Source organism: Gopherus evgoodei, chromosome 7 (assembly GCF_007399415.2).
Source record: "Gopherus evgoodei ecotype Sinaloan lineage chromosome 7, rGopEvg1_v1.p, whole genome shotgun sequence".
In the NCBI taxonomy this organism is placed as follows: domain Eukaryota; kingdom Metazoa; phylum Chordata; order Testudines; family Testudinidae; genus Gopherus; species Gopherus evgoodei.
In genome coordinates this window covers 68321164-68332870 of record NC_044328.1, presented here as the reverse complement: position 1 = coordinate 68332870, position 11707 = coordinate 68321164, and positions in this window count along the sequence as shown.

The following is an 11707-nucleotide window of genomic DNA, read 5'->3' as shown; positions in this document are numbered from 1 at the left end:
GCCACACTTACAGCAACCAGCGCTGCAAGTGGTGTTAGATGTGGCCATACTGCAGCGCTGTTGGGCGGCTTCAAGGGGGGTTCGGGGAACGCGAGAGCAAACCGGGGAAGGAGACCAGCTTCGCCACGGTTTGCTCTCGCGTTCCCCGAACCACCCTGCAAACCACAGGGAAGGAGACCTGCATGCTCGGGGTTCGGGGAACGCGAGAGCAAACCGGGGAAGGAGACCAGCTTCGCCGCGGTTTGCTCTCGCGTTCCCCGAACCACCCTGCAAACCGTAGGGAAGGAGACCTGCTTGTTCGGGGAACGCGAGAGCAAACCGGGGAAGGAGACCAGCTTCGCCGCGGTTTGCTCTCGCGTTCCCCGAACCACCCTGCAAACCACAGGGAAGGAGACCTGCTTGCTCGGGGTTCGGGGAACGCGAGAGCAAAGCGGGGAAGGAGACCAGCTTGATTACCAGAGGCTTCCTCAGGTATGCTGGGATACCTGCTTATTCCACGGAGGTCAAGAAAAGCGCTGGTAAGTGTCTACACTTGATTACCAGCGCTGGATCACCAGCGCTGGATCCTCTACACCCGAGACAAAATGGGAGTACGGCCTGCGCTGCAAACAGGGAGTTGCAGCGCTGGTGATGCCCTGCAGATGTGTACACCTCCTAAGTTGCAGCACTGTAACCCCCTCACCAGCGCTGCAACTTTGTGATGTAGACAAGCCCTGAGCTGCCGCAGTCATGCCTGCACGAGCGCCCGCAGGCACCACTTATCACTGTTTGGAATGTTCAGTGTCCCCCTTAGAAATGCTAACAAGCTTATTCAGCAAAGTTTTGATGTACTTGATGCATGCTATTAGATCGTCAATTAGGCATCAACGAGATAATTTAAGAGTAAATGTCTTTTTGTTTGAAGTACCACTGAACACTAATCTGTCCATTGCCCTCTCCCTCCTGTGTTACTGCTGGAAGCAGAATCCTGGGTAACAATAATGGGGATGCTGGATAAACCTTTTAAAATATTTCCCCTTTATAATGCCACATTTTTAATACAATTTTAAAATTAGATCCCATAATTTCAAGGCATCGATTTCCCCGTTTGGACAATTAAATTGCAATTGTCGGCATGAACGTCATTTTAAAGCTGGGTTTTGAAAATCTAATTTAACTTCAAACTAATGATCAAAAGATGGGCACGTGAAGTAAGGTAAAAGTAACTAACCAAGGATCTAGCATTCACTCCCAACACCACAAAAGAGCTGAGGCATTTCCAAAGAACTGCGACACCGCTACAGTGTATCATTCACACGTGAGAACATAGTTACTACAGATAATAAATAATAAGTTACCTGCGTTGGAAATAGATCTTTGTGGAAGGGAAAGCAGGAAACTTGTCTTTTTGATTACAGAATTATTTTGCTTCTGGATTCATTAAAATCATAACCGATTTTTTGGGGGAGGGGATGTGGGGAAGAAACTCTTTTCTCTACTAGGTTTGTTTATAGGCAGCTGAAAAGAAAAGTTAACTGGCTTTGCACAGAACTGAAACCTAAAGGTCTCTCCTCCCTCCTTCTCTACTCTGACTCCTCTGGGCTATTCCAAGTTAATTGTCATCTAATTGCCCAGCAAAGAAAGAGATAGTGGCAGCAATTAGGCATAGCCCCCACCAGTTCAGGAGTCATTAACACAGTACCAAGATATGCTGCATGCTTTCCGTGCACCCAGGCCTAATGAGGGAATGGGGGCAAGAGGAGCAGGGCTGAGCCCCTAGGGAGTGAGCCTCAGAGAGCCAGTGCCCAGGAGGCTGAGAAGGCAAGGGGCTGCAGGGGCGTCCCCACTGCTATTTAAAGTGCAGATCCCGCAGCAGTACCTCTCCATGGGACAGAGCCGGTTCCTCACAGAAGCTTCTGTCCAACAGCTCTTCCTTCTGCAGCTGCTCTTTGTGCTCCAGCTCCATCCATGGCAGCTGAACCCCCTATCCTGACTGCAGCCAACCCCTCATCCCCTTCCCTGCCTCCAGTCAGCCTCACACCCCCTGCCCTTCTCTAGCCAGCCCCACACCCCTGTATCCAGCCAGCCCCTCACCCCCTGCCCGCAGCCAGCCCCGCACCCCCTGCCCTGCCTGCAGCCAGCCCCTGCTGCACCCTCTGCCCTGCCTGCAGCCAGCCCCACACCTGCTGCCCTGCCCACGGCCAGCCCCACACCTCCTGTCTCCAGTCACCCCACACCCCCTGCCCTGCCCACAGCCAGCCCCTCACTCCCTGCCCTGCATGCAGCCAGCCCCTGCTGCACTCCTTGCCCTGTCCATAGCCAGCCCCACATCACCTGTCTCCATCCAGCCCCTGCTGCAGCCCCTGCCTTGCCTGCAGCCAGCCTCACACCCCCTGCCCTGCACACAGCCAGTCCCGTACCCCCTGTCTCCAGCCAACCCCACACCCTGTCAGGTTATTCAATTATTTTCATTAAATATGTAGGCTAAATAATGAAATTAATAAATGTTCAAGCTGAATATGTATTAATTCTAATGAACAATGTCACATTATGCAGTATTCATTTTTGAAAGTTTATAATAAGCAGTGCTCTGGAGGGAGGGGTGGGGGCAGAGGGCGCAAGGTGGAAATTTCGCCTAGGGCGCAAAATATCCTTGCACCGGCCCTGCCTGTAGGCGAGAGCTGCACGGAGCTGCTTGTGCACCTCCACCTAGAAGGCAGACCTGCTACTGGCTGCTTCCAGGGTTCAGCAGAGTCTGTGGTGCCAGAACAGGCAGGAAGTCTGTCTCTGCACCCCAGCTGCACCACTGACTGTGAGCTGCCCAAGGTAAGCCTGCACCCCAACCCCGTGCCCCAATCCCCTGCCCCAGCCCTGAGCCCCCCAAACTCAGAGCCCTCTCCTGCACCCCAAGATCCTCATCTCTGTCCCTACCTCAGAGCCTGCACCCGTAACCCAGAGCCCTGACTCCCTCCCACACCCCAACCAGGGCCGGCTCCAGGTTTTCTGCCGTCCCAAGCGGCAAAAAAAAAAAAAAAAGCCGTGGCAGCACAAATGCACCGCTCCACTCTTTGGCAGCAATTCGGTGGCAGGTCCTTTGCTCCGATAGGGACTGAAGGACCCGCCGCCGAATTGCTGCCAAAGACCTGGACATACTGTCCCAGTAGCGGCCGGAGTGCCGCCCCTTGGTATTGGCCACCCCAAGCACCTGCTTCCTTAGCTGGTGCCTGGAGCCGGCCTTGACCCCAACTCTCTGCCCCAGCCCAGAGCCCCCTCCCACACCCTGAACCCCTCATTCCAGGGTGTACAGTGAATCTTCTGTCATCCCATCATCCATGTCAGTGATTTTAATAGCCATCATATCCTCTGGAGCTATACCAAGAACAACCATGCTGGAGAACAGCTGAATCCTGGGCTTTCACTGAAGACCGGCACCTCCTCTACTCTGCCAAAGACCGTGGCGTGTTCAGGTCAGCACAGGGGAGGAACTGCTATACTCCTGACCTTTGTTTTATGTTGTATGACATCCGCAGCCATCCGATTCCATCCACAATGTCAGTTCTCGATGACTTTCCCAATAGCCAACACGGCCCAGTCATGATTTGCATAGGCCTACAAGTTCCACTCATTTGATCCCTCCCTAACCCGTGCTGGAAACTACACTCTGCTGACTGATCCTGCTACGTGGCAATCACAGAGGGCTCGATAACCCAGATTTCACCATATCTGGCTCATGACCACGCCTTGTAGGCCTACTAATATTGGCCACCAATTTGAGCATTGCAAGGTGCTTCAAAAGAGCACTCACTCCTTCCAGGACAGAAGAAAGCAAAGCACTCTTCCAGCAATAGCAAGCCGAGCGGAGCCCTGAGACTGCAATGATCTTGCTGGAGTCTCCGAGCTCAGCAAGAAGGAAAAGGTGGCGTGAAACCATTGTGGCACTTGACCTATCAAAGTCTGAAAATTCCTCCATCTTTGAAGTAGTCCAGCTCCAACAGCCTACAAACCACTTCAAATAAATGCCGATGCCATCTCCTCACGGTTAATTGCCAGTTCCCGTGTGCCAATGGATTAAAAACATTAGGTAGCAGGCCCACAAACAAATGTACCATGCATCAAACCAGTGCCTGTTGTCTTCACCTCTTTCTGCCCCTACACAGTAGATGAAGTAGACACGGGTGTCTCCAACACTAAGTCTGGGAATGCAGCAGGAATGGATGAAATATATCCAGAATTCCCAAAGAATCTTGGTCTGAAAGCAAGAAGGTGGCTAGCGGACTTCTTCAGAAACATCAACTTTTCTAAGAAAGAGTGCAAGGTAGCCAAGATCATAGCCATTTTGAAGCCCGGAAAAGGGGCCACTGACCGGTCCATCTCCCTCCTTAGCAGTTGCTATAAACTGTTGGAGTGGCTCTTACTTCAAAGGTTACAGGTGACACTGGAGAAACTGGTCCCTAAAGAGCAGGCTGGATTTAGAACCATCACAAATACTATGATCAGTTCCTGGCCTTAACCAGCTATAGATAATCCAGCTACCAGCAAAAATTAAAAAGAGTGGCAGCATTCATTGACCTTTCTTCTGTTCTCCGGCTGAAGTTGTTGTTAGCTTTCCCATGCAAATCAACGGACCTCGTAAGAACCAATCAGGATCCTCATTAGCAGTAGAGGAGTTTGCTAAGATTGGTGCCACCCACATGTCAAGATGAGTCTTCCTGGGACTTGACTCCAGCTGCAAAGAGGAGTTCTCAGTTTTGTGTCCTTTGATATATTGTCTGAAAAGCCAAAGAGCTGATCGATAAAGGGCCTGCTGCTGCAGGCGGCTGAGTGCCCTCATCTCCTGTGAACATCAGCAGGGATTGTGATCTCTGAGCACCTTGTAGGATCAGGCACCAAGTTCTAGCCGTGCTGCTTCACACCTAATATTTTTTAAATCTCTGAATGTGCAAAGTGCTGTATTAATTAGCAGAGCTTTATGATAGTGATGTGTAGGGGAGGAATGTGGAATCAAGTGCCCCCCTCTCATTTCTGAGTGGGTGGGAGTCAGGCTTCCTTGCTGGAGGGGCGGGAGTCAGGCTCCCTTCTCCCGCTGAGCCCAACATGCTCGGACCCTGTCCCTGGCCACTGGGGTGGGACCAATCACTTCTCATGCTGCTTGCTTTGGGTTCCTGTTCTGTGCAGCACAGCAGCTGCCTGAGGGAGAGCCTGGTTGGGGTGGTGTCCTGCCCCGCACCCTCTGTTCTCTGGGGTCTGGATGCTGGAGACAGTGGCCGAGCAAACAGGAAATGGCTCGGGGGACTGGGGGCTCATGATTGCTTGGCTCTGTCCCCAGCAGCCAGGCCTGAGTGGGAGCGGAGGGGGCAGACAGTTGCCACGCTGCAAAGAGTCAGCAACCCAGAGCAGCCATTTTCAGCTGGCGTGAGAAGCAGCTCCCTCCGGCTCCCTGCCCAGGCCCAGCTGCCAGGGAGAGCAGCTAAACATGCCAGGAGGGAGGTGCACCAGGAGAAGGACAGAGCCCCCCTACTCCAGCAGGTAACTCTGGTGGGCAGGGAGAGTGCGCCGGCCTTGGACTGGGTGTAGGGTTGGGGAGTCACTGGTCAGAGAAGACATATGGGGTGGCCACATGTCCTCCTCTTTAGATTGTGCCCCCCCCACCCCAGTATCAGGAGGCACACATCATCTGAGTAACCAGCAGAGCACAAGCATAACTGTAAGCCTATGCGCAGTCCCACTGAAATCATTGGGACTACTCACATGCTCAAAGTTATCCATGAGCCTGAGCTCTAAGTACTGTGCTGGATCAGAGTGGTAATTAGCAGCTGGCGCAGCTGACAGCCTAAGGCAAAATGGAGGGTTCAGCAAGTCATTCACTGCTGGGAAATGTTTGACCATTGCCAGTGCAAACCATGAAAATAAAGCAAAAAGTATTGTGATCTTTTTTTTATGTTGTAATGAAATTGAAATCGGAATGTGCATTGCCATGAATACAAAGTTCTATTTACAGCACTAGTCATTTCCCAGCAGTTAGTGGCGAGGGTAAAAACCACGTATCTAACCCCAAAATCATCTCCACTAATAACACTGCAGAGTATAAACTAGAAAGAATGTTTAAAATCCAATATCCTTTTTCACAATGGATGCTGCTGATTTCTTTTCTTTTCTTTTCTCAGCAGGCAATGAAAACAACCTAGTTTCACTTTTTGTCAGTTTTAGATCCTCACACAGCCGTTTGGGCTGCAAATATCACATCAGAGTGTTTATTTGTTATAAATGCTCTCCTGGAAAGATTTCAGTACAAGCATCTTCTTCCAAAGCCGAAAGCTTGGGCCAAATTTGACCTGAAAATGTCCTAGTGTAGCCAACTCCCATGATTTTATTGCGAGTCTTGCAATATTTTGTGTTTTTCTCAGATCTCCAGCACCTGGAGTCAAGGGAATATATTAGAATCTCAACTTTCATTTGAAAAAAAAAAGTAAAAATCCGGGCCTCTTGGTTACAGAGAAAAGCTGGAGAATGTGACCCTTCAAAGGATCAGAAAACAGATGGCAAATAAAAAGAACTCAACATGTATTATTTTTAAAACTCATGATTTGTATGCCCCAATCCTGGTTTGGGGGCTTGATTCATTGACTGCTTAGTGTTGGCAATACTGGTTTCCCATTAAAAATGCCCACAGTAGCCAGCAGCAAACAGGATTTCATTCTCCAAGCTCCTTCAAGGTTTACAATGCGCACTAGACACTGGCTTTTAAGCTTAATAAGTTTCTGTCCACTGTGCACAAGAGCTGGATTCAGTAAATCTGGCTGTAATGTGAAACGCCTGCAACACTTCAGACCAGGGGAGAAAATGGCTGGCTCCACACGCAGCCAGCTGATAAAGCAAATGCTGAAAAAAGTGCTTGGCTCCCTCGTCCATGTAGCCTTCTAATGCTATGCAGCTGTGATTCATATGCCTCCAGAGATTCAGGCATGGGTTCCAGCATGCAGCCGAGGGCTTTTCCTGCATGACTGTCCTTGGTGGTCTTTCTGCTCCTCTGAGGTAGGGGTAAGAAGGGGTTATTCTCTTGTCTGTCAAATGTGTTCCAATGCAGTTATTAAGGCACTGCAGTAGCCACTGTACGTTTAAAGTTTTAATCAGTTTCCCAGCAGAAGCCCAGTTTGGAAGCACACACCTCCCTCAAAGCGGAGCCTTTCTGCCTGTGTGGTCTCCACAGAAGAATCGTATGGTGGGGGAAAGGTGGTGGTTCATCAGACAAGGTGTTCGGAGCGCTCTCGTGTTTGGAAAAGCCTTCTCCATGTCTGGGGAAGTCATAGCTCAGGAAGGACTTGACCTAGAAACTTCCTATTTCTTTTATTCACTTGCCCTCCTTGAGAACTACTGGCTGAAGACCTGCCGAAGTCAGGAAGGTTGATTTTGCAGTAATTTGCTATGGGTTTTGAAACTCAGAAAGGTTTGTGAGCTCCTAGTGCAGTGGTCCCCAACGTGGCGCCCGCGGGGGCATCTTAATGCGCCCACGTCCTGGACCCCAGGAGAGCAAGTGCCGAAATGCAGCTGAATTTCAGCGGCATTTCAGCGGGGATGCCTTTCGATGACGATGCTTGTCGCCAACAAGTGACGTCATCGAGAGGCGTCGCTCCTGAATTTTGGTGGGGACACCTCTCAATGACGCCACTTGCCATCGACAAGTGACATCATCAAGAGGCTTTGCTCCCAAATTTCGGCGGGGACACCTCTCGATGATGTCGCTTGTCAACGGCAAGCGGCGTCATCAGGAGGCGGCGCCGCCGAAATTTGGTGGCATTTCGGTGGGTGCTCCACCGCCGCAGTGGTCCTTCGTCTGGCACCTGCCAGATGAAAAGGTTGGAGACCACTGTCCTAGTGGGCTTTATAAAGCCCTGGGGAGCACAGAGAGCCACTGGTCCAGGAGACTAGCTGTCCAGATTAAAAAGCTTTAGTCTGGACCTTTCCAAAGAACCTAAAGGAGTTAGGCACCAGAATCCCATCCAGTTTGGGTGCCTAATTCCCCTAGCTCCCTTTGAAAATGCCAGACCTAAAACATCCACCAAAGTAACTTTGCAAAGCATTGGTGGGTGTTGATGGAGAGCGGGAACAAGCAGATGGGAGAGGCCCAGGGCTTGCTTCTGGGATGGGTGTAGTTCTGGAGGCCTCGCTGTGTGGATGAGCAGGGTCGAAAAGCAAGATTCTAAGTTTAAAAACAAAGTCTGAAAGTCAAGCTTGCCCCAGAGTGCTGGCAGGAAGAGGAATTTGTCAAGATGGGGACCTCCCCCTTGAGGACATGCATCTCCCTGTCAGTCAGGAAGCTGGTGCCCAGCCACACAGTAATGTGAACTCAGTACCATCCCAGATGCAGCAAATGCCTTCTCCACATTTGGCGAGTCAGGGGCCTCTGTCCAGTCCTCTCCGATAAGATTCTAACCACTGTGATCCAGGCTTTGGCCATTTCCTGTGGCATGACTGCAACTAGCAGGAGCTTGATCATCGCCAAGAGTCTATTCGGCAACTTATTTCCATCAACTGTCCAAATAACTGTTTGCAGATCACTTGGCCAGCTCTGCGCATGGCCAGACAATATTCGTCATCTCAGTGACTGGCAACTCTCTGCATGTGCTGGCCAATAATTTCTTGGTGAGTACTTTGTCCCACGATTCAGCCAGTTCTAATTCAGCTCACTCAACCCCAGCAAGGGTTCCACTAGCACCACCTGCAGCAGCCCACTTTCAGGGGAGGCCCAGGTATATCTCTGGCATTCTGCCGCCATGCCCGGCACAGGACTATACCAATCCATTCCCAAGCAGCTCTGAGTGGAGAAAGCCAGAGCATTGGTTACAGCTTCTCCTCCAGCAGGGTGATGTTCAAACACAGCACATACTGTTGTTGTTTCACCAGCTTCCCAGCTCAGTTTTCAGCACAGCTCCACTCCTGTGACCCTCAGCTGATCTTTTCCTCAAACAAGCATCTTCTGCCCCCATCCAATGTCCTTCATCTACACTCCATCCTGTTTTCTTCCTGCAAATTAACACCTAGGCTGATAGACCTGCTTTCTCAGCTCACTGATGGATTAGTGCTTATCAACAATCTCAGTTCAACCTACTTCTACCTACCTCCCAAGGATAACCAGATATTTTCCTCACCAAACATTTTCATAGCTGAATTTATAACGCAATGAATGGATAATCAGGAATCTCAGGTTGCTTTTAATTATGGATGGGACCAGTAGCACCCCATTATTAAGGGTGCCTGACACTTCCCATCCTGTTTTCATTTGCTTATAACTTGGATGAACTTTAATCATTTGGGTTGAAATTGCCATGCCAGGTGTCTGGGAGATGTAGCAAAATTTCAATCAAAGCAGTTCAGTCATTTCCAAGAACAAAGCTGGGGACAATGCATTGTTAGCCTATGTTTAATTCTGATGAACTTGTCTTCAAAAGTATCAGAGGGGTAGCTGTGTTAGTCTGGATCTGTAAAAGCAGCAAAGAATCCTGTGGCACCTTATAGACTAACAGACGTTTTGGAGCATGAGCTTTCATGGGTGAATACCCACTTCCTCAGATGCATGTAGTGGAAATTTCCAGGGGCAGGTATATATATGCTAGCAAGCAAGCTAGAGATAACGAGGTCAGTTCAATCAGGGAGGATGAGGCCCTGTTCTAGCAGTTGAGGTGTGAAAACCAAGAGAGGAGAAACTGGTTCTGTAGTTGGCAAGACATTCGCAGTCTTTGTTCAATCCTGAGCTGGTGGTGTCAAATTTGCATCATACCAAATGGACTAAAGGTAAAAAATCCACTGCTATCTACATACTACACAGACCTGTCATAAACAGATAGCTAAGGGTTAATGTCTCTTTCACCTGAAACACCTGACCAGAGAACCAATCAGGAAACCGGATTCTTTCAACTTTGGGTGGAGGGAATTGTGTGTCTGAGTCTTTTGTTTCTGTCTGCCTGCTTTCTCTGAGCTTTGGAGAAGTAGTTCTGTTTTCTAATCTTTTGTTTCTAAGTGTAAGGACCAAGAGATCAGATAGTAAGTTATATGGTTTCTTTTCTTTGGTATTTGCATGAATATAAGTGCTGGAGTGCTTTGATTTGTATTCTTGTTGAATAAGGCTGTTTATTCAATATTCTTTTAAGAAATTGCCCTGTATTGTGTCATCTGTATACAGAGAGACTATTTGTATTTTTTCTTTCTTTTTATATAAAGCTTTCTTTTAAGACCTGTTGGAGTTTTTCTTTACTTCAGGAAAATTGAGTCTGTACTCACCAGGGAATTGGTGGGAGGAAGAAATCAAGGGAGATCTGTGTGTTGGATTGCTAGCCTGACTTGGCATTCCCTCTGGGGAAATAGGAAAGTACTTTTTGTTTCCAGGATTGGAAACGGAGAGGGCAAGTTACTCTGTTTGGATTCACAGAGCTTGTGTCTGTGTATCTCTCCAGGAGCATCTGGAGGGGGGGAAGGGAAAAAGGATTATTTCCCTTTGTTGTGAGACTCAAGGGATTTGGGTCTTGGGGTCCCCAGGAAAGGTTTTTCGGGGGGACCAGAGTGCCCCAAAACACTCTAATTTTTTGGGTGGTGGCAGCAAGTACCAGGTCCAAGCTGGTAACTAAGCTTGGAGGTTTTCATGCTAACCCCCATATTTTGGACGCTAAGGTCCAAATCTGGGACTAAGGTTATAATATGGTGGCAGTAGGTGGGATCTAGACAGAATCCAGAAGCCAGTAGGAATATTATATTTTTCTTTTCTCTGCTAAGGGCTTTTTAGCAGAGAGAAACAGTTTGGTTTTAAAAGGGAACCAGAGAGAATTTTTTTTTTCTGCTCTCTCTAGCAGTTTGTGGTTTGCATGTTAAGCGAGAAGCCATTAAGAGACTGTTGAGGGTCTTTTGTCATGCAATAGCCCTCCCATTAGGAGGCAAGTACCAGCACTTATATTCATGCAAATACCAAAGAAAAGAAACCATATAACTTACTATCTGATCTCTTGGTCCTTACACTTAGAAACAAAAGATTAGAAAACAGAACTACTTCTCCAAAGCTCAGAGAAAGCAGGCAGACAGAAACAAAAGACTCAGACACACAATTCCCTCCACCCAAAGTTGAAAGAATCCGGTTTCCTGATTGGTTCTCTGGTCAGGTGTTTCAGGTGAAAGAGACATTACCCCTTAGCTATCTGTTTATGACAAGACCACAGTGAGAGATTATGCCATACTCTATCAAAAAAACTGAGGAACCACCTGATCAGCATCCTATACAGCAAACAGGAAAACATCAAAAAAGAGCTCTCCAACCTGGAGACTCTCATTAATAACCAAACTTCTACACAAACGGACTTCACTAGAATAAGACAGGAGATCTACATTATTCACTTCACCTCTCTACAAAGGAAAAAGGACTGTAAGCTGTCTAAACTCCTATCTGCCACATGGGGCCACAACCATGGTACCCCTAACCCACCCAGCAATATCGTCAATCTATCCAACTACACACTCAGCCCAGAAGAAAAGTCTGTCCTATCTCAGGGACTCTCTTTCTGCCCTGCCACCCCCACCAACATGATACAGTTCTGTGGCGATCTGGAAGCCTACTTTCGCCATCTCCGACTCAAAGAATACTTCCAGGACAACACTGAACAGTGCACTGATACACAGGTGCCCTCCCACCAACAGCACAAGAAGAAGAACTCCACATGGACTCCTCCTGAGGGTCGAAATGACAGTC